At 35.1% G+C, this 8,228-nt stretch overlaps 1 long non-coding RNA gene across 4 annotated transcripts; it reads right to left on the bottom strand.

The window, feature by feature from the left end:
- Positions 1-917: 917 nt before the first annotated feature.
- On the bottom strand, positions 918-3,801 carry LOC307003343. Of its 4 annotated transcripts, XR_013798686.1 has the most exons (7): positions 3,535-3,801; positions 3,357-3,430; positions 3,181-3,258; positions 2,948-3,059; positions 2,759-2,827; positions 2,185-2,294; positions 919-1,294 (listed from the first exon to the last, which is right to left on the bottom strand). It is a non-coding gene; the product is annotated as an uncharacterized lncRNA (long non-coding RNA). The 4 variants fall into 4 exon arrangements; XR_013798687.1 differs by having other exon boundaries at positions 3,181-3,430; positions 3,535-3,798; XR_013798685.1 differs by having other exon boundaries at positions 918-1,294; positions 2,158-2,294; positions 3,181-3,801.
- Positions 3,802-8,228: the final 4,427 nt, after the last annotated feature.

Raw genomic sequence — 8,228 nt, 5'->3', positions numbered from 1 at the left:
AAAAAACGAACTCATTAATGAAGCCACTTTGCAGGCATTCATTCATTACGCATACGTTTCACAATACATTCGTACACACACTGATGAGCACTGAGACAAAACCCATTCATTTTCTTCCTCTTTATTTACATTTAGTTTATAATACACTATATATTTAAGATTTATGTGATAAAAACATTACACAGATTTTGGTTGACACTATTGCAATGCTTTATTTAGTCATTTTAAGTACTTCATTGGTTTGGAGTTCACACTTACTAGCATGCATTGAGCTATTTCTTTTTCCCGTATGCTTGTTTCTATTGAGTGTAAGTTACTGTGAGGTGGAGCCGAGATGAATGGCGTCGGCCGCTGCATGTGTGTTTATCCGTCGCAGCAATCTTGACTGATGAAAGCTTGTGCAGCAGTAGATATTTAATGCACAGCAAAAACGCCAGTGTACATTTAACTCAATTTGAGTCCCATTTAACACTCCTGAAATGTATATATGACTCCCTCCATTTTGGAGTTAAAATAACACTTTTGAAAGTGTGAAATATATACATTACTCGTGGAGTACATTTGAACACTTACAGTGTTTAAAAATAACACTTTTGAAAGTGTGAAATATATACATCACTCATGGAGTACATTTGAACACTTGAAGTGTTCAAATGTACTCCGTGAGTAATGTATATATTTCACACTTTCAAAAGTGTTATTTTAACTCCAAAAGTGAGAGAGTCATATATACATTTCAGGAGTGTTAAATGGGACTCAAATTGAGTATAAAAGCAAAGAATTTAACCTAACATTGAATGCACATCAAAACAATCCAGAAAGTTAAATTGTAACCTTAGTCTGGGAACATAGTAGAATTCATTTCATTGTAAGGTTAAAAAAAGGCAAAATGCAAACAGTTGTTTTAACAAACTAGTTTTTTTTATTAACGAACAAGCCCCTTTACATCATAGGTTAACTTTTAAAATAAATGATGAAGGCACAATAAAGGCATTTCTGTCATCATAATTATGTGAAAGCTGCTCATCAAATTGTCTGTATCTCTGTAATATTTAAAGTCCTGTACATGTCAGTGAATGCAAGTCCTGTGAAGTTGAGTACCTTCGACTTTGCAACAGTACAGCAGTACTTGAGTCAACACAACATTCAGCGGATGAACAACAGTTGCAGGATATGAGTGGATCAGTTGTGTCCAGTTGCTAACAGTAAAGTTCAGTGCATATATAGTTGTTTCACAGAGCAGGAAAGGCCGTGCAGATCCAACTTTATCAAAATATCCTGGAGTGCTGGTTCCCTACACAACACAAAACCAGACCAATTACAATTAATACTTTGTGTTTTATAAATACAAGTTTATGGTGGAAAAAGTTAAATCATCTTAGACTTTTGTGACTCAAACAAGAAACTATTTTGGTTAGATTAAGACTTGAATTTACTTTTTTCCAAGTAAATAAAAGACTTAATTCAAAAAAAAAAAAAAAAAAAGAGTAAATTCTGTCAAATTATTCACCCTCATGTTGTTCCAAACCAGTAAGAGTTTTGCTCATCTTCGGAACAATTAATGAAGATATTTTTTATAAAATCTAAGAGATTTCTGTCCCTTCATCAACAGCCTTTTCAACTATAAATTCCAAAGCCACAGAAAGGTATAAAATAAATCATAAGTAATCCATGTGGCTCAAGTTTAACCTCAATTTTTTTTATTACGAAGCAACAAGAGTGCTTTGTTTGCACGAAAAACAAACAAAAAAACTCAACTTTATTTACAAATTATTAATCTTCAATGCACGCTTACTTAACATCTGCTCTCACGTCAACAACATGCACGAGTTGTAATGTTCTCATGAACGCATGTTGGAAATTAATATTTTATAAATTAAGTGGTAAATGTTTTATTGCTGCAAACACAGCACTTGCAGTGTCAAATTGATATTAAACCACTGGAGTCGCATGGAGTACTTTAATGATATACCTTTATACCTTTCTGGGGCTTGAAAGTGGTAGTTGCGTGGACTGTCAATGGAGGGACAGGAAGCTTTCAGATTTCATTAAAAATATCTTCATTTGTATTGTGAAGATGAAAGAAAGTCTTACATGTTTGGAACGAGATGAGGGTAAGTAATTAATGACATAATTTCCATTTTTGGGTGAACTAACCCTTTAGGAATAAATTAAGACACGCACATTACGAAATCTCACTAAATGGTCAGCTGCCGGAAGAATCTTTGTTCCCTTCTGGTGGCTTTGTGATGTTGGGGGCAGGTGATGGGCAGGGATTTCCCAATCAGTTGAGTCTAAAATTAAAAAGCAAGAAAACATCTACCTGTCAAATCATGAAAACAATTGGTTTGAAAATTCATTTTAAGTCAAAAGAAAAGAAAAAAAGAATTAAGAAATCCAAAATTTCCACAAGTTAAAAAATAAATACGACCTCACGTTGTCAATCACGCTTGCACACTGCCTCCGAAACTTTCATCCGTCATAAAAAAAAATCTAAATGGGTTTGATTTTCTGCGTTTTTCGCATCCGTAACAAGCAGTTTGAATGGTGCTTTGACAATTTTTCTTTGACGAAAAAACACATACGAAAATTTCGGACTCAGTGTGCAATGGCCTTTACTTTTGTAAAGTAATTTGACAAATTCAAAATGAGTGTTATGAAACACAAATAAATCTAGTTATACCAAATGGCAACAAAACAATGATTATTTTTTTACCTTTATGCACATGATTCTCTCATATGTTGTTGTTAATCTTACCTTCACTAGGTTCTAGTATAAGTCTTAAACACCAAGCCTGGTAACGTTAGGTGCATCATAGAAATGCTCCTAGCAAACACAAATAGCTAAATCAATACATTTAAACATGAAAGCTTATCCAAACATCAACCTAAATTTAATCTGACAAATACATTTTGCATAAATATTGAATCTGAAAGAATTACTTACCCATTTAAAAAAACGTGTTCCTCTAAATAAGGAAATAAAGTGGCAATTTCCCGTGCGTTGTTGGTCCGAAGTTTGTGGAGTTGAGGTTCTGTTTTCAGTTAAGATAGGTGTGCTGGCAAACGAGAGTAAAAGATAGTTTGAGGATAAATACATTATGATATTTGCACATCACAAATATTGTCATAAAAAATATCATTATGAAATACGTATTGTAAATGAGTTAAAACACTTACTTTGTGTTTTCACTGTTAAATGCAAACTCCGTGTCTGCACTGCGTCACGAGTCAAAGATGTACGTTAACGGGCCTAGTCTGTGAGAAAGGTTTAGGCGCGCACATCATATAAATATCGTTATAAAACAATATAATGCCATGAAATACATGTTTTAAATTTGGTTAAAAACACTTACTTTCGGAGTTTTCCCTGTTAACGTTACAAGCAAACCTCGTCGTCGTCAGCTCCGTATTGAGCCAAAGATGTCGCCTTTGAGAAAAGTTTCGGCTCGGTTAAGCGCGCAAGGCATTTAAATATCGCTATAAATCAATATGTTATAAAAATACATATTGTAGATTAGACAAAACACGTACTTTCGTCGTTTCCCTGTGTAAAAGCAACCTCATCCTGGTCTGCTCCTCATCGCGCGTCGACGGAAATGCCTTTCTGAGAGCGGTTTAGCCGTGCACAGCACATAAATATTGTTATAAAACAATATGATTTAATAAAATGATATATAAAATGCATATATAAACACTTAATATGATATTATATCTGCGTTGTCCCTCCTTATATGCCTTGCGGCGCGAGTCAAAGAAAATGGCGTCTTTTAAAAAAGTTTCAGTTCGTTTCGTCGCGCCCAGCGCGTAAATGTCCCGGATGTAACTAATTACACTCTCTCGGTGTTATAGATTTAACTCTACTTATTTTCACCAGCCAGAGGGTGCGGTTTACACTAGCAGTGTTAATTCAACACCAGAAAATTAACTCTTTACTCTAGGACTCTTTAACACCAGGATTTCAACACTGGAGAATTTGCTGTGTGCCTGATTCTGTCCACCGACACTAAAGCAACGTCATTTGTTTTTCCTTATACTAGTGAAGGTTGAAGTTTATTTTTAAGTCTAGCTATTATTTGTTAAAAAAATGTTGGATTAAGTTTGTACACAGCAAAAACTCCAGTGTTCACAGCAAACACTCCAGTGTTAAATTAACACTCCTGGGAGTTTATATGAGTCCAGACTCAAGAGTGTAAAGTGTTAAAATATGAGTGTTAAATGAACACTCAAGAGTGTTAAAGTTAATGAGATAATTAAGTTAATAATTGAGTGATGATTGAGCATTAGTGATGAACACCTGATGATAACAAGCAGAATCACTGAAGGAGAAAATTACAAATTGTAAGCCACCATTATGGAGATCAGTGTTTGCTTTAGTTGGGGTCTTGACCCTTATATTATTTACCTAAAATTATGTGTGCCTGCTTTTATTTTATTATAACAGACAGATGACCAAAGAAAAAAAGTGATCTGTTGGCTATGTTATGAAAATCATAATATGAACTTGATCACTGAACCCTTATTTCTGATTAAAATTTCTGTTGTTTATTACAGCATAACTGTGATTCTACAAAAATATCCGGCATTTTTGATAAATAAATACTGAAGAATGTATTTTAAAGTTGTTTTAAAACAAAAAAATCTTCGTTTTAGGCACACACAGACATCAGGATTCAGTCTATGCATCTCAACAATGGTGACAAGCAAAATATTCAATTAGGAAAAGGAAATTACTTCATATAATTTGTTCATTCCGCAATGCATGATGGGAGCCATTAATGAGTTGATTGGTGGCAGCCACTGCAACATGACTTATTATTGTCACCATGGTTGAGATTCACAGGCTGATTATTGATGTCTGTGTTTCTAAATAAAGCATTTAAAAGTCTCTTGATCAGAACAATGTTTATTAAATATTTTGGATTATATTAAAAATACTGAAAATCATACGCTTTAGTATCAGAGAGCTGCTTTATAAACAAGTTAAACAAAACTTATTTACATAGTTTAGTTTATTTCAGATCACAATATGATTGTCAAAACATGACCAATACCATCAGATCACATTTTCTCTGTGTTCATCTGACTGTTATTTATCAGAAAACACAGACAACCAAAATCTAAAGTTAATAATATAAGGGTCAAGAGCCCAACTAAAACACACACTGATCTCCATAATGGTGACTTACAATTTGTGATTTTCTCCTTCAGTGATTCTGCTTGTTATCATCAGGTGTTCATCAATAATGCTCAATCATCACTTAATTAATAACTTAATTATCTCATTAACTTTAACACTCTTGAGTGTTCATTTAACACTCATATTTTAACACTTTACACTCTTGAGTGTGGACTCATATACACTCCCAGGAGTGTTAATTTAACACTGGAGTTTTTGCTGTGTACTCTTTATTATTGAAATCTTTTGATTGGTCGGTCACAATAAAAACTATTTTTTGTTGGAAATCATGTGTCCGCATGCCTTATTACCTGGCTTTAACACACACACACACACACACACACACACACACACACACACACACACACACACACACACACACACGTTGAGCACCTGAACGCAATAGCTAACCATAGATGTTTGAGAATTCGTTTAATATCGCTCAAAATGCTGGCACATGCAAGCCAGTTATAACTGATGCGCAAACAAACCTGTGCACTCTTGCCTCACAAATCGCTACAAGAAAGCAGTTAATACAAGATTAAATAAACTGTCATTGTTTTACAGTTTTTTTCTGATGGCTTGAGCACATTTTTTGTAACTATTGGCTATTTTTGCAAAACTCTTCAAACAAATAAGTAAACCCTTCACCAAATCAGCAAAACATTGAAGTTCTCTTGCAAAAGCTAATAAACCTTGCTTAACTCTTCAAACATGCGTAACAATGGTATTTTCATATCAAACAGCTAACACAAGCCATCACATTAATAAGCACACAATGCGCCAACTACACACTGATGGTATGAATAAAAAACACAAATGGCTTTTGCTTTCTCTGTGCACAAGGTAGGCTATGTCAAACTTTGAGGTCATACTTTTGTCATAGTTCTATAAACACAGGGATCCAAACTTCAAGTACTGGTGTTTATTTACACACATCAAAACAAACACACATCAAAAAAGTGTTTTTTTCCAAGTCAAAACACAAAATAGTAATTTCACTGAGAAAATAAATAAATAAATCAGTCTACATCGTGTCGTCTCTCTGGGTCCGGCCACAAAATTTCGTCTACATCACATGTCCTCTAGTCCAAGGCACAGAGGAAAATATCTTCTGGAATGGCGTATCCAGGCCTGACATGATGCCTGGTCAATATGCCTCCTCCATTGCCTGTAAAAGGGCTATGCGTTGATGGGGATGACGGTCATAGACCTTCCAGCGCCAGGCAGAGAAGAACTCTTCAATTGGATTCAAGAATGGAGAGTATGGGGGAGGTTGAGTACAGTGAAGAGTGGGTGATCTGTAAACCAGTTGCGGACCAAAGCAGCCCTATGGAAACTAACATTGTCCCATATGATGACGTATCTGGTCTGCTCTGGTCTCTGAACATTAGTGAGAATGTCATATAAGGTGTCCAGGAATGTAATAATGTGTGCAGTGTTATATGGGCCTAGGGTTGCATGATGGTGAACAACACCATTTTGACTTATAGCTGCACACATAGTTATGTTACCACCACGTTGTCCTGGGACATTGATTATGGCACGGTGTCCAATAATGTTCCTGCCACGTGTCCTTGTTTTAGTGAGCCCACTAAGCAAAATGATGTCCAAAACACGTCTTTTTTCAACGTCTTTGTCACAAAAGTCGGACGTTGATAAGACGTCCACTGAGGAGCCAGAATGAAAGTTTTTATGACGTCTTTTTTTGACGTGTTCTGCACGTCCGATTTAGACGTTCACCGAACCTTCGTACAAGATTAAAACTAGTTCAGATGTGGCCATTGTGGACATATTTTCAACATCATTTATGGTCTCATTTAGACATAATCACTTTGACTATTGCTGTCAGATGATCTTAGTGAGAATTAACAGAGGTTTAGATGTTGATATTTGTTTCATTTGAAGTGTCACCATTGTGGTGATCAGGGTTTGCTTTAGTTGCGCTCTTGGTCCCCTTTCTTTATACTTTAACTTTTCTTCGGCTCCTGTAAATGTGTGTTTGTAACACAATAGTTGTTGCAGAGAAAGCCAAAAAAAAGTATGAGGTTTTATCAGCTCAAAGTTGGTGATGGACATAATTACCATAAAATGCGCATCAATTATTTTAGTAAAAGTTTTGTGTTTATATTTGGCATTCGTTGCCACCAACCTTGTGCAGCTGCAATATCCGTGTCTATAGCATTAGAATTATCACTTGTATGAAGGTAGAACAAAAGCATGTTCAAATGATGTTTTGAGCAAAATTACAATGAAGTCACACACAGATATAGAGATTTTGGATATGAATCACAACGGTGACAATCAAAACAAAAAAGCTTGGGAATTAAGGTACCCATCATGCATTGCAGCATGAAGCTTTTTTATTGTCACCATTGTTGTGAATCATATGCAAAATATTGATGTCTGTGTGTATACATTTGCCCAAAACATCATGTGCACATGCTTTTTATACACCTTCAAATAAGTGCTAATTTTAATGCTTTTGGTGCCAATATTGCAGTTCCAAAAGGTTGGTGGTTATGAATGCCACAGCATCTGACAAAAATTAAATATTTATTTTGTGATGATTTCATCATCATCATCAATATGCTGTAAATAGCTGATCTTACTTATTATTTGCTTTCTCTACCACAACAATTGTGTTATAGACACACTTAAAGCAGTCAACAAAAAAAGTTAAAGTATAAAGAAAGGGGACCAAGAGCCCAAAAAAAAAAACCCTGATCACCACAATGGTGACACTTCAAATGAAACAAATATCAACATCTAAACCTCTGTTAATTCTCACTAAGATCATCTGACAGCAATAGTCAAAGTGATTATGTCTAAATGAGACCATACATGATGTTGAAAATATGTCCACAATGGCCACATTTGAACAGTGTTGGGGGTAACGAGTTACAAAGTAACGGATTACAGTAACAATATTACTTTTTTGGGTAACGAAGTAAAGTAACGCATTACACTAAAAATATAGGTAACTACACTACTTTACTTTACTATAGGAACGCGCTTTCCTGCGTTACTCATGCCGTGTTTGCATGTG

Source organism: Phoxinus phoxinus (genome assembly GCF_949152265.1).
Source record: "Phoxinus phoxinus genome assembly, chromosome: 1".
NCBI classification, from domain to species: Eukaryota; Metazoa; Chordata; class Actinopteri; order Cypriniformes; family Leuciscidae; genus Phoxinus; species Phoxinus phoxinus.
This window is presented reverse-complemented; position numbering and strand designations above follow the sequence as displayed.